The sequence below is a fragment of the Urocampus carinirostris genome, chromosome 17 (genome assembly GCF_059441175.1).
Source record: "Urocampus carinirostris isolate Australia breed hairy pipefish chromosome 17, RoL_Ucar_1.0, whole genome shotgun sequence".
Lineage (NCBI taxonomy): Eukaryota > Metazoa > Chordata > Actinopteri > Syngnathiformes > Syngnathidae > Urocampus > Urocampus carinirostris.
In genome coordinates, this window is record NC_142365.1 from 13,795,452 (window position 1) to 13,815,124 (window position 19,673).

Genomic DNA, 19,673 nt, shown 5'->3' on the forward strand with positions numbered 1-19,673 from the left:
GCTTTCCAGCCTTGATAAGCGCTGAGTCGGGTCAAGTGCACAGCCAACGTAGTGCTGGTGAAGTCAGTTCAGTCCAAGGGCATACTTTTCACCACTGTTTATCGTGAAGGGGTCACAACAACATACCTTATTTTGGCTTACGTTTCTAAGAAGTACTTTATATGGAAGCTCAATTTAGGCTCCCTGTTGAGAAACCTTATGATAAAAACCCACAGAAAAACTTTAAGCAATTTAGGTGAGTGGTAAGGGTGGGCGTAGCTATGCACACATGCAACTCCCTTTGCCCAGCGTTGTCTACACAGAAGGTATATATGTCTGTATCCTTGTTTGCAGTATTTTGTGACATTTTTCCAAAACAACTCTGCTTGCACCTTGTTTTGAACACATCATTTATTAAAAAACAGAGGTCAAAATGAGCCTAAAAGATCGTACGTAACTGCGGGAGGGAGACTACTTTAAAGTGGTATATCTGTTGATATGGGACACAGGCTCTAGCAATATTTATATTTCACAAATTTTATCAAACCATCTAACTTGTCTGGAGAGCAGGTTTGGTGGTTTTACAGAAATGTGTCTTGAAATAAATGGTGTGGCTCTCTTTCATGAAAAAAAAAAATCTAAATATTTTTCTATTACTTCTCTTTGCGTCAAAAAGGTTCCTGAGCCCTGTTCTACCCCTAGCCCTAGTCCAAGCCTTAACTTGAACCTAACCCTTAACCCTCTCTTAGCCAAAGCCCTAGCAATTCACCCTCTTACCCTCTATCCATACCCCCTAGTTCATACCTGAGCCCCATCCTAGCCCTTGCCCTAATCATAACCCTCTTCTTGTGTTAGCATTTAGGTAACACGCCACATTTTTGCAGGTCGGTGAAGACCCGTGACTTAAATCAGCAGCAAAATATGCTAAAAACAATAATACATTTTGAGATATCTTGGTCACCTTGTTAAGCTTCTTTATTATAGAAAGTATTGCTTTATCTACTTTTGGTGTGGGCCTCCGAGCATTTTTTTCCATAGGTAAACCCCTTGATATTGATTTTAAAAAATTCTAAAATTAACATAAAGATAATTATCCAAACAAAAAACAGGGGTTTTTGTAACCTGTCTGTTATTTTTTTCATTTTTTTTTTCATTTCAATAATATAAACTATGCGTTAATATACGTAATAACAATACACATTTTCCCAGTTTTTTTCTTAGTGATGCTACTTACAGCTTTCCCTGTGTAAATCTATAAATTCCAGATATAGTTGGTTTTGGCATCACAGACTGCCCAGATTTTGATGCCATACTCCCCTGTGGCCTAATTTTGTCTGAAGGGACATTGTTGCCCAAAAATTTATCTTCAAATTATACCAGCTCAATACAAGAGTTGGGCTTATGTGTCTTGAGACGCCTTTGTTATATTTTTGAGCAGATATATTGGAAATACTGTAAAATGAGAATACCCTATAGGTCACATGAGTGGTGGGGTGTCACTATGTTAACTGAGAGTCTATTTATAATTTCAGTTTTGCAGTAGTTCGTGTTTTATAATCCGTTTTTTATAGCTGGGTTAAAACCAACCCCAACATTACAAATGTAACATTTCTAATGAAAGCATTTTATAATGTACTTTCTATGAAGTAGACGTCCCTATAAACGAATGTTTGTAGTTTGCATTTGAAATCCAAAACAGGTCGGTTGCCACCCTAACACTAGAGGGGGGTTAAACCCTATCCCGCCACACCTACCTCTAAACCTAACCCCTCACCTTCCAAGTGACGGAAGAAGGCGAAACGTCAGTCATCAAAGTCTTCTGTTGATAGAGACGCCCTTCGGTGTCCGAGACGGCGCAACCGTGATAGATGTCCTCCTTCAACTGTCAGTGACCTTGTGGCTTCATTTTGGTGGTGTTTTCGCTCGATAGATTCCATTTTGACACAGCCAAGAAAACAGCATGTGAAAGTAGCATGGAGCAGTGATGGGGTTTAACTTCAAAAAAGTATCACAAAAAGCAGTCGGTTGATGTTGTTTTGAAAGAATTCCACCGAGGAGGCTTGTCGTCTTCTTGCTCTCAAGAATGATGACATTTGAATGAAAAATGTGTCCAGTTAGACGGAAGACACCTGGATGCCTAGCTAGATAGACAAGTAGAAGGATACACCTTTAAATATATAGATAACTTGATATTTAAAAAGCTAGCTAGTTAGATATCAAAATAGCTAGCTAACTAGATAGCGATTTAGATAGGTAGCTAGTCAGATAAAGGTCAATAAAATGAGATGTCGATTGTCTTTATATAGGGAGATTAGATTTAAATGGCTAGATACATATTTTAATAGATATCGAACTGAATAGTTTGCTAGATAATTAGGAAGCAAGGAGATTATTTAGATGGAAAGATGAAGCTAATTAGATCGCTGGATATTTAAATAGCTAGATAGCTAGAGATCAAAATAGCACAATAAATATTTAACAATATAAACGAGAATCAGTTTTAGTCAAAATCCTGCAGGACTGGCTGTATCTATATCTACATAGCTAGATATTTAATTTGCTAGCTAGGTCAATTCAACATTGTCTTTATTGTCATAAACATGAAATGCTAATACATTTTTTTCTCTGCAAGTTACATTATGTCAAATAAGCTAGCTAGATATTTGGATTTCAAGACAAATTGTCATGAACCGGAACAGGGCGAGAACTCACATGCGTGACGTTTCTCTCACAAGCCTTTTATTTTACGGGATATGGGGAGTCATGTATGTTAGGCAGCACTCTGGCGTGGAATGACAGGATTGATATCGAAACAGGATATCGAAATTAAACAGGACAAACTAGACGGGAACGATAACTGGAGAGAATAATAAACAGGAGAAAAATAGACGGGAATGATTTCAGGCAGGAAATGCAGGCAGGAAACCGGTAGGGATTCAAAACCCACGTCTTGCGTGGCAGAGGTTCGTTGACGGACTGACAAAGGGAGAGTGAGAGCACTGAGCTTAAATAGAAGGGAAGCCAATCTGTGGCTTCGGGCGGGGCCAATTGGGCGCCATGGCAACCGTGAAACAAACAGCTATTTGGAAATGTACATAGCAGTGTAGATATTAAGATAGCTAACTGTTTAGAAATTGAGAAGGATACACCTTTAAATATATAGATAACTTGATATTTAAAAAGCTAGCTAGTTAGATATCGCTAACTAGATAGCGATTTAGATAGGTAGCTAGTCAAATAAAGGTCAATAAAATGAGATGTCGATTGTCTTTGATATGATGGTCTCAGCATGCTGAGTTTGTTCCTCGGGCAAATAAAAGAACGTCAATAATGTCTCTCGGTGTCTGCCAAAAGATTGACGAGGGTGACATTCGGGCGATTGAGTCCAAAACTAAGTGTGGGTGGAGTGAGAAAAAATAATGGGCAGGAGTGCAGGGGTCTATTAGACACATTGAGGTATCGGTGCTCTTTGATAAAGATGGAGCGAGGTGTCAAAAATCAATAAGCTGTTCGATACTGTCTTCGAAAAAGCTCGATTGTGCGGACCAAGATGATGATAAGTGATTCGGTTGATGAGCGAGTGGATCTTAATCAACACAATATTTCTGTTTTCTTCCCATCAGTGCTGTGACAATGTATCTGCCCCCTTCCTGAATTCTGTGTTTTTTGCATATATATCACTCACAAAGGTTTCAGATCATCAAACCAATTTTAATATCACCCAGAGTCAACCCAAAGAAATACATTATGCATTTTGGCCCACTCTTCTTTGCAAAATTGTTTCAAATATGCCATATTGGAGTGTTTTCCAGAGTTAATTATTTTGTCAACTAGAGCAAGTTGTCCTGGTCATAGCAAAGCAGCCCCAAACCATCACACTGCCACCACCATGCTCTACTGTTGGCATCATGTTGGTTTTGTCAAATGCTGTGCCATTTTTATACCTGATGTAATAGGCTTCACACCCTCCAAAATGTTCATTTTTTGACTAATCAGTCCACAGAATGCTTCTCCATAGGTCTTGAGGATAATCAAGATGCATTTTGGCAAATGCAAGACGACTCTTTGTGTTGTTTGGTGACAGCGGTACTTTTCGCCTGTTAAATCGACTCTGGATGCCATTTTTGCCAGTGTTTTTCTTTTAGTTGAGTCATAAACACTGACCGTAACTGAGGCCACCGGGGCTTGCAGTTTCTTGGATGTTTTTCGAGATTATTTTGTAACATCCAGGGTCAGCCACCGTCGCAGTCTTAGAGTAATCCAAGTCAGTCGACCACTCCTGGTAATTGTGTCCTTTTTTGGATAATGGCTCTGACAGTGGTTCCCTGGAGCCTTACAGCCTTGGAAATTACTTTGTGACCTTTACAATCATTTTCTTCCGCATTTCTTTTGAAATTTCTTTAGATCGTGGTATGTCAATTGGGTTCTTGAGATTGTGTAGCCTACTTCTCACAGTCTAACATTTTTAATATAACTGATTTTTTTGACTCAACATGGGTGGTGGCTATCAATTTTGAGAGAGGCCTTTGGAATTGAACTAAGCCTCCCCAAACAGTTTCTTTGTGATTTAACAAGGGGGGCAATTACTTTTTTACATAAGGCCAGGTACACCTAGAATTTTTTTGTGCCTCTCTATATGGAATCAACTTTCAAAACTTCCTTTTTCTATTTCCTTGGGTCGTTTCTGTGATATCAAAATTGGTTTGATGGTCTGAAACCTCTGTGGTGAGTGATAAATATACAAAAAACAAAGAATTCAGGAAGGGACAAATAGTTTTTCACGGCACTGAATGCATTATATCTCCCTACACTGATCATAAATATCACCGTAACGAAACCACTGAAGCGAACACCTGTCAACGAAGCATCGACCGGAATAAACATAACTGTGGTACGACCTTGCTTGGTCATGCACCATGAAACATGGCATCGTCATACGACGCGGGGAATGAAAGAAATGGTGCGCACGAGAACGAATCTCTGTAATGAACGGCATCATTTCGGCTCGATGCTAGATTAAGTGTCAAACGGAAAGACATAAGTTCCAGCGCCAGAAATGACATTACGTTTATGACTATCACGAGATCATTTCAAATAGTTTTTATGACGTTTCGCATGGATGGTTTCTTCTTATCCGATGTCACGGTAGCGTTTCACTTTGTCAAAGATGATCTGCTAACATTAAATCAGATCCTAGCTACTGCTCCTATGGAGGCTTCCGAGGGTCACACAACTTTTTTACCAGCTCATTGGATTACTCAGGAAAGTGAAAGAAAATGCAAGTACAAATCAATTTTCATACATAATAAATTCAGACAGGGTTTTGGAGATAAGCTAGAACAGGGGTCGCCAACCTTTTTGAAGCGTATGGACACGTTTTGGTTTCTGGTTAGGTAACCAGTTTGATATGCATTTCTTAAATAACATGTCATTGCTATTACAATGTTATTACCATGTTATTACCAGGTTTTACCTATTCAAGGTTAAAATAGCCTCAGTCAACATCTAAACATCATGCCAGTTAGAAGTCAAATTTCCTATAAAATCACAATGACTCGCGATATATGTTCAGAACCTTTGGGTTACTCAGGTGGTCTTAAATGGGTAAAGCTAGATAAAAAGCTAATAAATAGCTAGATAGTTTGATAGTCATATAGATAGCCAGATATATAGATACCTATTTTGGGTAGCTAGCTAGATATTTAAATAGTTGGAGATTAAGATATTTAGAAAGCTAAATAGGTGTTTAATTTGACAGACAGACAGACAGACAGACAGACAGACAGACAGACAGACAGACAGACAGACAGACAGATAGATAGATAGATAGATAGATAGATAGATAGATAGATAGATAGATAGATAGATAGATAGATAGATAGATAGATAGATAGATAGATAGATAGATAGATAGATAGATAGATAGATAGATAGATAGATAGATAGATAGATAGATAGATAGATAGATAGATAGATAGATAGATAGATAGATAGATAGATAGATAGATAGATAGATAGATAGATAGATAGATAGATAGATAGATAGATAGATAGATAGATAGATAGATAGATAGATAGATAGATAGATAGATAGATAGATAGATAGATAGATAGATAGATAGATAGATAGATAGATAGATAGATAGATAGATAGACATAAATAGACAGACAGACAGACAGATAACAAGGGATTCTTGGACGAAGGGCCGGGAAGCAAGATATATATTTAAATTGTGAGCTGGATGGATGTCGAAAGTCCATTCTAGCTAGGAAAAGAGGGCTATAGATGTCCAAAATCCCTATTAATAAGGTTTTTATGGATTGATATAGATGTCAGAGATCCCTCTAAGCAAGGCTAGCAGTGAATGAGTTAATCAAAAGCAACATCTTGATTGCTGCATTTGATTATTGTATCTCTCTGCCGATCGTTTGAAAACAAAGAGACAATCCTTACTATTCTCCTGACGAGGTCCTTGAACACTTTACAGCGACTTTGCCAATCAACAGCACATTATGTCGTGATTTTTAATGAGCCGCCGATCAGAAATCTTTTGAAAATTAACTGCCTCGCGGCACCGGAGCTGCTATTTGAGGATTTATTTTGGCATGAATGGGAAATAGAGGCTCCCGTCTGGTCGACAGTTGATGGAGAAAATTTGTGAAGTTAAATTCATAAATTTTAATAGCTACCTTGCTTTCTATCTAAATGGCTTTTTATCTAAATAGCTAATCAAATGTCTAGCTAGCCATCCATTTAAATAGCTATAGTATATATCTTGCTATCTATCTAGCTATCTAGATTTTTAGCAAGTATCTTGCTATATATATATATATATATATATATATATATATATATATATATATATATATATATATATATATAGCTACCAAGCTATTTATATATCTAGCTTTATAGCTATCTGATTAGCAATCTCCCTAGCTATGGACCTATCTATCTTGCTATCAATCTAAATAGGTATCTAGCTATCTAGATATCAACCTGCCTATCGACAATGGTACCCTCAACCGCCTCAATGCTCAACCCAAAAAATGTGCGCAAACATTTTTTTGATGCTCGACACGGAATTCGGTGCCAACTGAAAATAGCCGAACATAGCCAAATCGAATGAGATCTGGCGTATAACGAGTGGAGCCGAGATGCACTCGGCGGCGAGAGTTAGCCTAGCTTTAGTGCCACTTCTATCCGGACCGTCAATGAGTGAAGGGGTACGTCATTTTCGAAGTTATTTTTTTCCTAGTTTGTGCTTTTGCGTTGATTTTGAACATGTCACACTTTAAAGAAATGGTGCAAAAGAGGAAGAAGCTGACAATGGACAGGTTTCTTGCTATAAGAGAAGAGGAAGGCTAAGCAGTAACCTTCCCAGACCCATTCTTATATGCCATCACACCACTGTTCAAAGGTGTGTAATCGATAATAGTTTATATTTCTTCTTTTTCATTTCATTATATATTATGTACACATTCATGGTCTTTAATGTTGTTTAGATACATGTTTTCTTAATATTTTGGGTATTTTATATGAGTGGACTAAAATACTTACTATTGTTTCCTATAGGGAAAAACATTTCGGTACTCACCCAAATCGGTACTCAACCAACAACCAGGAACGCATCATGGTTGAGGACTGAGGTACCACTGTATCTATATATCTAGCTCTAAAGGTATTAAACTAGCAATCTATCTAGCTATTTACCTACCTTACTGGCTGTTAATCTTAACACACATCTTGCTATCTAATAGCTAATCAGGTTGATATCTAAATGGCTTTCGATTTTTTTTAAATCTTAACATCTATTTAATATCTATCTATCTTGCTATCTACCTAGCTACCTAGCTAGGTAGATAGGTATCTAACTATATTCTAGCTACTTAACTGTCTATATAGCTAGCTTTATAGCTATCTAACTAGCAATCAATATAGCTAGATACTTATCTAACTATCAAATTAATAGCTGTATAGCTACTAAGATATCTGGCTTTAAATCTATCTTAACTAGCAATCTATCTACCTTTATACTTTCCTAATTAGCAATCAATTTAAATAGATGTCTAGCTATCTAAATATCTAATTTACCTACCTACCTACCTACCTACCTACCTACCTACCTACCTACCTACCTACTTACCTACCCATTTCATCCTCGATTGAGTTTATTGCTGATATGAACTTACAACATAGATCCACACATTTTGGTTCAGATAACGAGACATAAAACCTGCCGTGGTCTTGATTTGTTTTGACAGTTTGAAAAAAAAAAAGAAAAAAAGGTAGAACCTCGTCCTTTCAAAAGAGCGAACGTGACTCTGTCAGTCTGTAAAAGTGATCGCGGTGGTCATTAGCTTTAACCTTTCGTTACGGACCGTTAGCTTGCCAAATTGGAATTGAAAACGTGTGCTTGTAAAAATCATACAGTGCGTTCACAAGCTACATTTTATCTTGTCCACTTTTTGACCTTGCATACTACAGCGAAATAAATATTTTAAAAAGTTCACGACAAAAAGTGGAACATGGACAACGATATGCCCTTATTGTTCAGGCAAGGAAACAGCTGGAGGAGAGTACAAGACAGATGTGTGGAGGACGGGCAGCATCTGTTTACCAAGTCTTTCACGCCAGCTGAGCTTGAAAACACGTTCGTTTATGAAGTTTGTATCTCGACGTACGATTTATATAAATTGACCTCAAACAACATTTCCGATTAGTGATACTACGGCATTGGACGATAACCCGTTCAGGATTGGTGTTCCAATGCAGAATCGTTTGAATACCAAAGGACTCTTCCCACACAGTCATGGAATTAACTCACTTGGGCAGTAGCCTTAGCAGAAAAGCCCAGAACTTCCTCTGCGCAGCCACCTTATCCAGCGCATCCGCCGGGATCCCAAGACCAGCCTAAAGAGGTTGTCTCTCCAGCGTGTCTGGGTCGACTACGGGGCCTCCTGCCAGTGGGAAATTACTAAAACACCTCCTGAGAGAGGCGTCAAGGAGGCATCCTTATCAGTTTTTAAATCAAGGCTTAAGACACACTTCTATTCCAAAGCTTATGATTGATGCCCACCTCATATTCTGTATTGTCCTGTCTTTTTCTGACTGCCTGCCTGGTGGTGATACGAAGGAGAAGGACAATTTGAGATGAGTCAGCGGACCAGCGTTTGATCTGAAGCATGTCAACTCCTGCATGGACCAGCTGGCAGAGATGGGAAGCAGCGTTGTAGCCGTTATAGACTTTCTGGACTAGTTAGCAGGCTGGGGACGTCGTTGCTGTTATGTACTTTCCGGGACAAATTTTCAACATGTTACCTAGTGTTTGTTATGTTTGTGTATTGTAATGCTAAATGTAATTCACCCTGGTCATCCTGAAAGGGGGATTACCACTTGTGAGGTCCCTTCTCAAGGTTTTGAGTTGTTACTTGCCCGCATGTTGGTTTAAGATCAGGTGATTGTGTCATTGTAATCCTGTGCAGTCTTTTGAGACAATTTTGTGATTAAGGGCTATATAAATAAATGTGACTTGACTAGATGCCCGAGCCACCTCAACTGGCTCCTCTCGATGCGGAAGAGAAGCAGCACTACGCTGAGTCCCTCAAGGATGACCCAGCTTTTCACCTTATCTCTAAAGAAGAGCCCAGCTACCCTGCAGAGGAAACTCATCCCAGCTGCTTGTATCTGGGATCTGGTTCTTTCAGGTTGTGACCATAGGTTTGGGTAGGAACGTAGATCGACCAGGAAATCGAGAGCTTTGCCTTTCTGTTCAGCTCCCTTTTCACCACAATGAACCGGTACAGGGTCTGCATGATTTGTCTGCCGATCTCCCGTTCCATTCTGCCCTCACCCGTGGACAGAACTACTCCACTTGGGGCAGGATCTCATCTCCAACCCGATAGGAGCTGCCACCCTTTTCAGGCTAAGAATCATGGTCTTTGACTTGAAGGTGCTGATCTTCATCCCGGCCGCTTCACAATCAGTTGCAAATCACTCCAGTAAGAGCTGAAGATCACGGCTTGTCAGACCATGAGATGCCTGCAACGTCCAGAGCCTTGGCGAACGCCAGAGATACAAGAGCCCATCTCAGATTCCCCAGGCCCTGCTTCCTCAGAGGAAGATATGTTGGTGGAATTGAGGAGATCTTTGAAGTATTCTTCCCACCGCTTCACAACATCCGGGGTCAAAGTCAGCAGTGCCTTATCCCCCCTATACACAGTGTTGATGGCACACCGCTTTCCACTCCGAAGTCACCAGATGGTGAATCCATATTTCCTCGAAACCTTTCTGAAGTTGCCTTCCTTGGTCTGTATGTGGTATGTCTATATATTTCTTTTTTTCATCACAGTTGATGTTGGACACACATCACAGTCCTATTAGCTTGTTTGCAGGCTGTTCGCGCAATTATGTGACACATTCTCGGGTTGTGTTTTCCCGAAAGAGGTGGTGGGTTCGAGGAAGGGGTGAGGCTATTGTATTCCTCGCCTGCTAGCTAGCTAACGAGTCCCTGGTGTTTGAGTGCCGTGCACGAATAAAGGTTTCTAATATATACTACCTGAAACCTGTCATGCTTTTCAATATATAGCTCACATCAATCCTCTCATGAGCTATATTGCGCCTTCTCGTATTTTGTAAGTGTCAAAGTCATTTTAATCAGCGTTTATGAATGAATATGTTGGGCGGATAAGTCGCAGTGCTATCTGTTTACTGAGTGAAAACAGAATATGAAACCGAAAACCAGGTAAAATAGGGCGAACATTTAAATAGATAGCTAACTACACATTAAGCCAGCTGTTTAGATATTGTTGGCGTAGACATTCGCTGTGTATACATACATATATATATATATATATATATATATATATATATATATATATATATATATATATATATATATATATATATATATATATATATATATATATATATATATAGAAAGAGAGAGGAGAGATAGAGAGATAAATTGGACATTTAAATAGATAAAGAGCTATACATTTACATAGTTGTATAGATAGAAAGCTAGACAGCTAGCTAGATATGTAAATGGTTAGCTTGGAAGCTTAATATTTAATATTAGACATTTAAATAGCAAGCTATGTATTTGCTTAGGTAGGAAGCTAGACAGCTATCTAGATAATTAAGTATCTATCTGGCTAGCTTAATATTAAAATAGATTGCTAGCTACATATTTCAATCTCTAGCTTTATACACATATATATGCATATGTATATACAGGGTTGGGTAGGGTTACCTTAACTGGATTACTTTCAATTACTTTTGGATTACTCCAATACCAGATATGCTAATAAAAGACAAAATAAACTAAATATGAACAAAGTTATGACTCACAACACGTGCACAAAATTTAGTCATTTTATTCATATACGTATATGTATATGTATATGTATATGTATATGTATATGTATATGTATATGTATATATATATATATATATACATATATATATTTCTAGATATGCATATACGCATAGACGTAGATAGATAGGTAGAAAGAGAGATAGCTCTTTTCATAGCTTGATATATGTATATTTTTATTGGCTAGTTAGCTAGATATTAAAATATCTAGGTAGATAGCTATCTAGACATTTACATTGCTAGATATTCAGACAGAAGGCTAGATTGATATTTTGATATCTAGCTAGCTAGAAATGGCTATCTAGCTAATTTAAGTCTTAAAGACCTTACGAAGAGTCATGAACGCTGGCCAGAAAATCATACGCTGCTTTCTGCCCAATGTGGATGGCTCCTGCTAGGGTCATCAAATCTCATCTGTTCTCATTAGCTGCACCGCTTACCCTCAGTAGGGTCGCGGGGGTGCTGGAGCCCATCCCAGCAATCATCGGGCAGTGGGCAGGGGACACCCTGAACTGGTTGCCAGCCAATCGCAGGGCACACAGGGACAGACAACTCGCTTGCTCATTCACACCTAGGGACAATTTGGACCAGCCAATCCACCTGAAATGCATGTCTTTGGAATGTGGAATGAGGAAACCGGAGTTCCCGGAGGAAACCCACGCAAGCACGGGGAGAACATACAAACTCCGCACAGGAAGTCCGGTAGCTGGATTTGAACCCACACAGGAGGTTCCCAAGACCTTAGAACTGTGCCGCACACGCGCTAAACACTGCGCCGTCGTGCTGGGTCATCAAATCAATCCAGAAAATAATGGGCTGCTCGGCCCAGTCTCTAGGACACTGCTGGCATACTTCATTCATTTTCCTTCCTTCCTGCTTTTGTTGTTTTAATTTCTGAAGCAAAGGCAAGATACAGTAGGCCATTCAACATTGGTATTCTAACAGTCTTCCTTTTTCAGTTTTTCTTCACGATTACGCAGGAGTGGCTGTGCACAAGTTTTCCCATAAGCCCAGTCCATTAGCGGATCCCTCACCGATTCACACACTTTGCAAAGCTGCTGCATTAGCGTAACATCCAGATTTATATTTCATGGAGGGAGGAATAAGCAAGCAGGAAGTCCAATGTGAGTATTGACATTAACTTTTGAGGAAAACCTATATTGGGTTACATAGAGTGTGCACTTAAAATTAACTGGCTTTTTTTTAAGGGACGGGCTAATGCAAAAAAAAAAAAATTGATTGAACATCCGTTTAAAGACTGACTGTGTATTAAATAGCGACCCCTAGTGGAGTAAAAATACTTCATTCATTTTAATAAAACATTGATCATGTAAATAAGCTCATAAACATGATTTTAGGTGTAGAAATATATGACACAGCTTCAAAAAAATGCTAACCTGTTTAGCCGCCATCTTGCTACTACGGAAGCCATAATAAGGATTTGCTAAATTGTTTTCTCCTGGTGCCACTTTTAGCACTAGTTTCTTTCTCTAGCCACTCATGATAGGTATGTTAGCTGTTGTTAATGTGTGACTACAACTTGCTTCATCCTTCAGAATGTTGTTTCATAATTAAGGCAGCTGGTGTTTTTTCCTACTGTTTCCATCTCTAGCCACTCATGCTAGCCAGTTGGCTGTAGGTTATGGCTCACCAGTAGCCGATGTTCTTATCATTACCTGCTCCTTCTTTGTCCTTCAGTGTTGCTCGTTTTCCAAGGGTAGTCATGTAACCAAATAAAGGGGAGTGCTGTGATTTAGGCATCTGGTCCTTTTTTCCACGGTTTCCTTCTCCAGCCACTCAGGTTAGCCACTAGAATACATGCTATGGCTCGTCACTATTCTTTTTGTTAGCTGTTCCTCGAAACTGAAATTTGCTCCGTGCCTTAGTGGCACTCGCCTTCAACAGCTGGTCAAGCAAGCAAACGTCGCTGAGTTCTGGCATCTTCCATTTTTTTCCCACTGTTTCCTTCTTTAGCCACTCATGTTGGCCACTTGGCTTCAGGATATGTCTCTCAGGTAGCCGCTTCTGTTATATTTTGCTGTTCTATTTGAATAAAACTTGCTTCGTATTTCAGAGCGTTGTTTCATAATTCAGACAGATGGTGCTTTTTTTTCCACTGCTTATTCCTCCAGTCACTTATGTTAGCCAGTTAAAACCAGGCTATGGCTTGCCGCTCTAGTTATTGTTAATTCTTCCATGTAACTAAATCTTGCTTTGTGTCACTCACCTACTACACCTGGTCAACAAATTAATTTTGCAGACTTCAGGCTTCTCTTATTTTTTCCCACTGTTTCCTTCTCTAACCAATTATGTTATCCACTTGGCTGTAGGTAATTATTGTTATTGTTGGCTGTTCCATGTCAAAGCAACAAAGTTTATCCTTCAGAATGTTGTTTTGTAATTCAGGCATCTGGTGTTTTTCTCACTGTTTCCTTCTCTAGCCACTCATATACGCCACTTGGCTGTAGGCTGTGGCTTCCTAATCTGTATAAATAACATTTGCGATGTTTTTGTGGAGTTTTTAGTATCTTTTCCCTCTAGGTTTTTTCGCTTCAACTCCGTTTTAAGTTTAAAAACCTCTAATGGGGAATTTTTCACAAAATCTGTGTATCAACCTCATATGAGAGTACCGTATTTTCCGCACTATAAGGCGCACCTAAAAGTCTTATTTTTTTTCAAAAGCTGACCATGCGCCTTATAACACAGTGCGCCTTATATATGGCTCAATATTAAATTCGCAAGGTCTCGCAACTACGAGAAACAGCCGCCGACTCCATTTTTCGCGCTGTGCATACTGGGAAATATTAAACGATTGGTAGTTGCCGGGGCTCGTGTTGTATTTGTTTACTAAGTGGCAAAATGGCTACCCCATTAAACTGCTTAATTCATATTCAACAAATACAGTATTTGTCTGAATCCAGGGTTATGACTGGTGAAGATGTAAAGCACAATTTACCTTAAACAAACTCAGAATTATTCAGAATGTCACGTTTGAGAGCGAGAGAAAGAGAGAGAGAGAGAGAGCGAGATTCTCTTTCATACGTGCATTTGTAAAAAAAAATGGCTCCTGTTAAGAGACACGCGTACAACGCCGAGTTTAAACTCAAAGCGATCAGTCACGCAGCACAACACGGCAATAGAGCGGCAGCGAAAGAGTTAAACTTAAATGAATCGATGGTACGGAAGTGGAGAAAGGATGAAGATAAGCTCCGCCAAGTAAGGAAAACTCAACAAAGTTTCCGTGGCAATAAAGCAAGATGGCCAGAGTTAGAGGAGACACTTGATCAGTGGGTTGTTCAACAAAGAGCGGCAAGCAGAAGTGTCAGTACGATAACTATACGTATGAAGGCAACAGCGCTGGCACAGGACAACAACACCGGACGTGGACACAGCAGAAGAAGAATTCGAGGGATTCGTCGATGAGGAGCTTATAGAGTGATCTTTGTTTTTCTTTTGTGTGTTTACGTTTTACATTTTACAGTTATTATGTTATTGCTTTATTGTTATTGTTTTGCACTCGTTGTTTTTGCACATTACGAGTGTCACTTTATTGCGATTGCACTAACGTTTCATTTAAAATAACAGTATCAGACGTTTTTTTCTTTGCGTGTTGACTAAATGGACAAAAAATAAAATGATATGTCGATGTTGTTCAAAGATGTTAAAGATGTGTCACGAAAATGCTTTACCTCAGAGAAAATAATAAAACGGCTGTTTATTTATTTTGGGAGTGAATGGAGTTGTGGAAAGCTTGTTTGTTAATAAAGTTAGACCTTTTTGAATGTTTTGTTGACATTCCCTTGAGCGTGGCAACATCTAGAGGTTGCATAACGTAACTACATTCTCTACTGTTGTCAAGTCGTCACATTTATTTACCGTAAATAGCCCTTAATCCCAAAAATGTCTCGAAGGACTGCACAGGATTACAATTACAAAATTGCACAATTACCTGATCTTAAACCAGCATGCACTTATAGCGCCTTATAATGGGGTGCGTCTTATGTATGGCATAAGTTTTAAAATATATCATTCATTGAAGGTGCGCCTTATAACATGGTGCGCCATATAGTGCGGAAAATACGGTAAATCCTTTTTTTCCAATTTAAGCAGGAGTCTTAACAAAATCGATTTGTTTACTCACCGTATTTGTCATTTGAGCCGACAGAGAGCATATAGAAGATCCATTTGAAAAATCTGCAGTCCCATCCATCTGATTATTCCGTCTTTTTTAATTTCCCCAAAGCGTTGGCGGCCTTATATGCAATAATTACTCTGTGTCAAACTTCAGAAAGTATCTTTATGAAATCCTCACTAACTTGAAATAAATTGGAATGCAACCTTTAGGAGATTAAAGACGCAAGTAGGCTGTTTCCTGTTTTAAACAACCGCCCTGCGTCCACGCGTCGGAGCGAGCATCCTTCAAGGACGTTTCGTTAAGCTAATTAAGGCCCATTACTTATTTAAAAGGTAACTTGTTTATGCGAAAGCAGGGGTATCAATGATTTAATAGAGAGAAGTCTTGGCTGGGGGGCCGATTGTGTCGAGTGCCAATTTATTAACCGGTGAAGGCCGCGTAACGGCATCCCAATTATTTCTTTGCTCGCCGCTGACGGCCTGTTTGCACCCATTTAGGAACGTGGGGAAGAAAAATATCCACAGAGGACGTGTTGGCCTTTTTATGTGCAGCATGGGATGGTTTTGTCATAAAAGAGCAGCTAATGAGCAGAAAAAAAGGGAAGGTCTTATGTAATTTGTCTGATAAGGACACAGAGTGAAAGGTAAAACTTGAACTCAATTTAATAATACTTTCCCAATGCTTGATAACGTAAAATTGCAGTTACTTATTCCTCCCCCTTCTGTCATTGTTTGCATGTCTCATTACTCAATTGATGTTAGGGTTGTTTTATTTAAAGCTGACAGTGTTTCATCTGTGTGGTTTTGGGCAATTCAGTAACTTATTCCTCCCCTTTTATCATTGTCTACATTTTATCCTCATTTGATTAAGAAACCTATAGATTTTAGAGTGTGTTCATCCGAAGCATACACTTTTTTTCTTATCCGTGTGATTTTGGATGACTCGGTAACTTATTCCTCCCCGTTTGTCATTATGTATTGTAAATATAATCCTCATTAAAATAGGGAGACCTATAAATGTTTGGGGAGTTTTATTTTCCACAATTTTTTTCAGGTATGTGATTTTGGTCAGTTTGGTAACATATACTTATACCAATTATTCAATATTTACAAAATATCTTTGTTGAACAATGCAAACCTATACATTTTTGTATGGTTTTTAGTTGAAGAGCACAGTTTTTTATCTGTGTTATTTTGGTGCATTCAGTAACTTATTCCTCCTCTTTTGTCATCATTTATCATTTATTTTGTCAATATGTACTGTAAATATTACCCTCATTAAAATATAGAAACGTATAAATGGTTGGGTGTTTTTTTATCTAAAACAGACACTGTTTTTTCATCTGTGTGATTTTGTACAGTTCTGTGACTTATTCCTCCCCCGTTTGTCATTATTTACACGTTATTCTCATTTGAATATGTAAATCTATTGATCTTAGGGTGGTTTTATTCAAAGCAGACACAATTTTTTCATTTGTATTTTCAGACGTTTCAGTAACTTATTCCTCCCTTTCGTGATTATTAACATGCTATTCTTATTAAGATATGGAAACCTCTAAGTGTTTGCATGGTTTTAGTTGCAACACATTTTTTTTTCATCTGTGTAAATCTGTTCAGTTCAGTAACTTTTTCCCCCCGTTTGTTATTATCTATATATTTTCCTTATCGAAATATGGAAACCTTTGAAAGTTTGAGTGATTTCAGTTAAAGTAGACGCTGTTTTTTCATCAATGTAATTATTACCAATTTGATAACTTATTCCTCCCTTTTTTCTCATTATTTACAAAGGGTTTTTTAGGGTCAAAATACTGACAGCTATATATGTGTGGGTGATTTCAGTTGAACGTCCATTTCAGTCGTCCTCAATTGGCCAAATGGCTGTGTCTTACTGTGCATGAAAATGAGATGATTTATAGGCTTTGAATCATCCATATAAAAAAAAAAATGATCCCAAATTGAAATTCATGGCAAATTATTGTACAGATTTTTTGGGGGACTTACTCATTCGAACACATTCTGGGTCATTAGCTGCTATAGAAAAAACACATTTTGTCTTCCAATTTTTTTCACTATTTCCTTTTCTAGCCACTCATGTTAGCTATTTGGCTGCATCTATGGCTCGCCTCTAGCAGGAGTTGTTAGCTGCGCTTGCTTCCTCCTTTATTGTTAATCAACCTTCAGCATCTATTCATGCAATTGAAAGTTGTTGAGTCTTGTGATTCAGGCATCTTCCCCTTTTTCTACTGTTTCCTTCTCTACCCACTCACTCGGCTGCAGGTAATGGCTTGCCGCTAGCTGCTGCTGTTAGCTACTCTTGTTTTTACCTTCAGTGTCTATCGACCTTCAGCAGCGGGTCATGCAAGTGAAGGTTGCTGAATCTCGTGACTCAGACATCCACCGTTTACTTCTCTAGACACTCATGTTAGCTGCTTGGCTGCAGGCTAAGCCTCACCGATATTCGCTATTGTTATTATTTTTAGCTGCCACCTTGTCCTTCAGTGTCACTTTATTTCCAAAGCTGGTCAAGCCAGCGCATATCGCCGAGTCCCATGATTCTGGAATCTTCACATTTGTTTCCACTGTTTCCTTCTCCAGCCACTCATTTTGCTGCAAGCTATGGCTCGCCGGTAACTGCTTTTGTGATTGTGAGCTCCGCTCTGTGAATAAAGCTTTCCTTTGCAATCTTTTACAGGACTTTTTCATGACTTCTGCCACAAACCGTAGAAGTTAGCCACTGGCAAATTTTCTGGTTATGTCCAGCTCACTTGTTTTCGCTATTTGTTTTGCCACATGGTATACTTCCGACTTACATAGAGCGTGTTCTTCAAAAGCACATACTTCAGCTACGTTCTACGCTACAAAGACTTCTATTGGTGAATTATTACACATTGTCACTTTAAGATGAAATATATTGAAGTTTCCCACAGCGTCGCCTTTTATAATCACACTTGACAATATTACGCTCGGAAGCTCGCTCTGGCGTTCATACCCGACTGAATCTCCCGTCTTTCACGGGCTTCCCGAGAGTAACCTGGATTTACGTTGCATCCCGACGCCACCTGTTCTGTCAAAACTTTGTCGCCGATTCCCGTTTCATGTGAAAACTTCACAAGTTCTCCAAACAGCTGCTCCAGCAGCTGCCTGGGAGCGACATCAATTGCACGCCGATATGGAAATGATGAAATGGTCTCGGTGCGATAGTCACCGCGGGAAATAAAAATGATTATATTTGTTTTTGCCATCGGTACTTTTAGAGAGTGTCTATCTGTCTTGTATGCCGCTGCGCTGTGAATAAAACGGTGAGGTCTCGTAGGGGATTTTATCTTTTTTAAATCGATTCGGATCGTTGATAAAAAAGCATTCGATACCAAGTAAATCAAGGGAAGCAGTCGGTAATTCTGCAATATTGTCCTGTATCGGCAAAACTTAAAAGAGAATTGTCTAAAAGCCAATCTATACTGTGAACAAAAACAACAGGAATAGGTGACATACTCACTTTACGATAAATCGGGTAACTAGCAAATAAAGGGGCAAAGTCATCTTTTTAGCAATATTGGTTGTTGAAAAAAACAATGTCGGAAAAGCTAAACTATATCACATACAATAAAACCAGGAGAAAAGTGAAGTGAGATCTATTACTTACTTTAAAATATATCGGGTAACCAGCAAATAAAAGGGTGGAGTCATCTGTTTAGCAATATTTGTTGTTAAGAATAAAATGGTAATTAAAGCAACAAAAATCCCCGCAAGTGCAAGTTTTAAAGTCTGTTTTAGTTTGAATCTGCCCGCTCCGCCCCCTCTCCTCTGCATCCAACTGCTACTTTAATCAACTAGCTCAAGCCACTTTGGGGTTGATCAAATTTCATGTTTAAAGTAGTTTATTCGTAACATCATTTAATCATTTACATTTATATTACATAGAAGTAGTACTATGTACGATATTGTTACTAATGTCCAATATGTGTATGCTATTTTAACGTTTTTATCTGGTTAACAAGGTTTGGAACGCATCAGTTAAATAACATAGGTTTCTATCCTTCGCTGTACGACAATTTTCACCTCAGAGGGAGTAGTTTGGTATCCCAAGGGGCCTACTGTACTTTGTTTACTCTCCTCAAGCATCTTCAGCAATCCCAAACATTGTTTTATCCAAGAAAAGAGATTTACACTCTTTATACTCTG

At 38.7% G+C, this 19,673-nt stretch overlaps 1 long non-coding RNA gene across 1 annotated transcript; it reads left to right on the forward strand.

Moving 5' to 3' along the window:
- The first annotated feature begins 7,076 nt into the window (after positions 1-7,076).
- On the forward strand, positions 7,077-9,010 carry LOC148349279 (uncharacterized). The gene is made up of 4 exons (XR_015847251.1): positions 7,077-7,206; positions 7,281-7,400; positions 8,538-8,646; positions 8,737-9,010. It is a non-coding gene; the product is annotated as an uncharacterized LOC148349279 (long non-coding RNA).
- Positions 9,011-19,673: the final 10,663 nt, after the last annotated feature.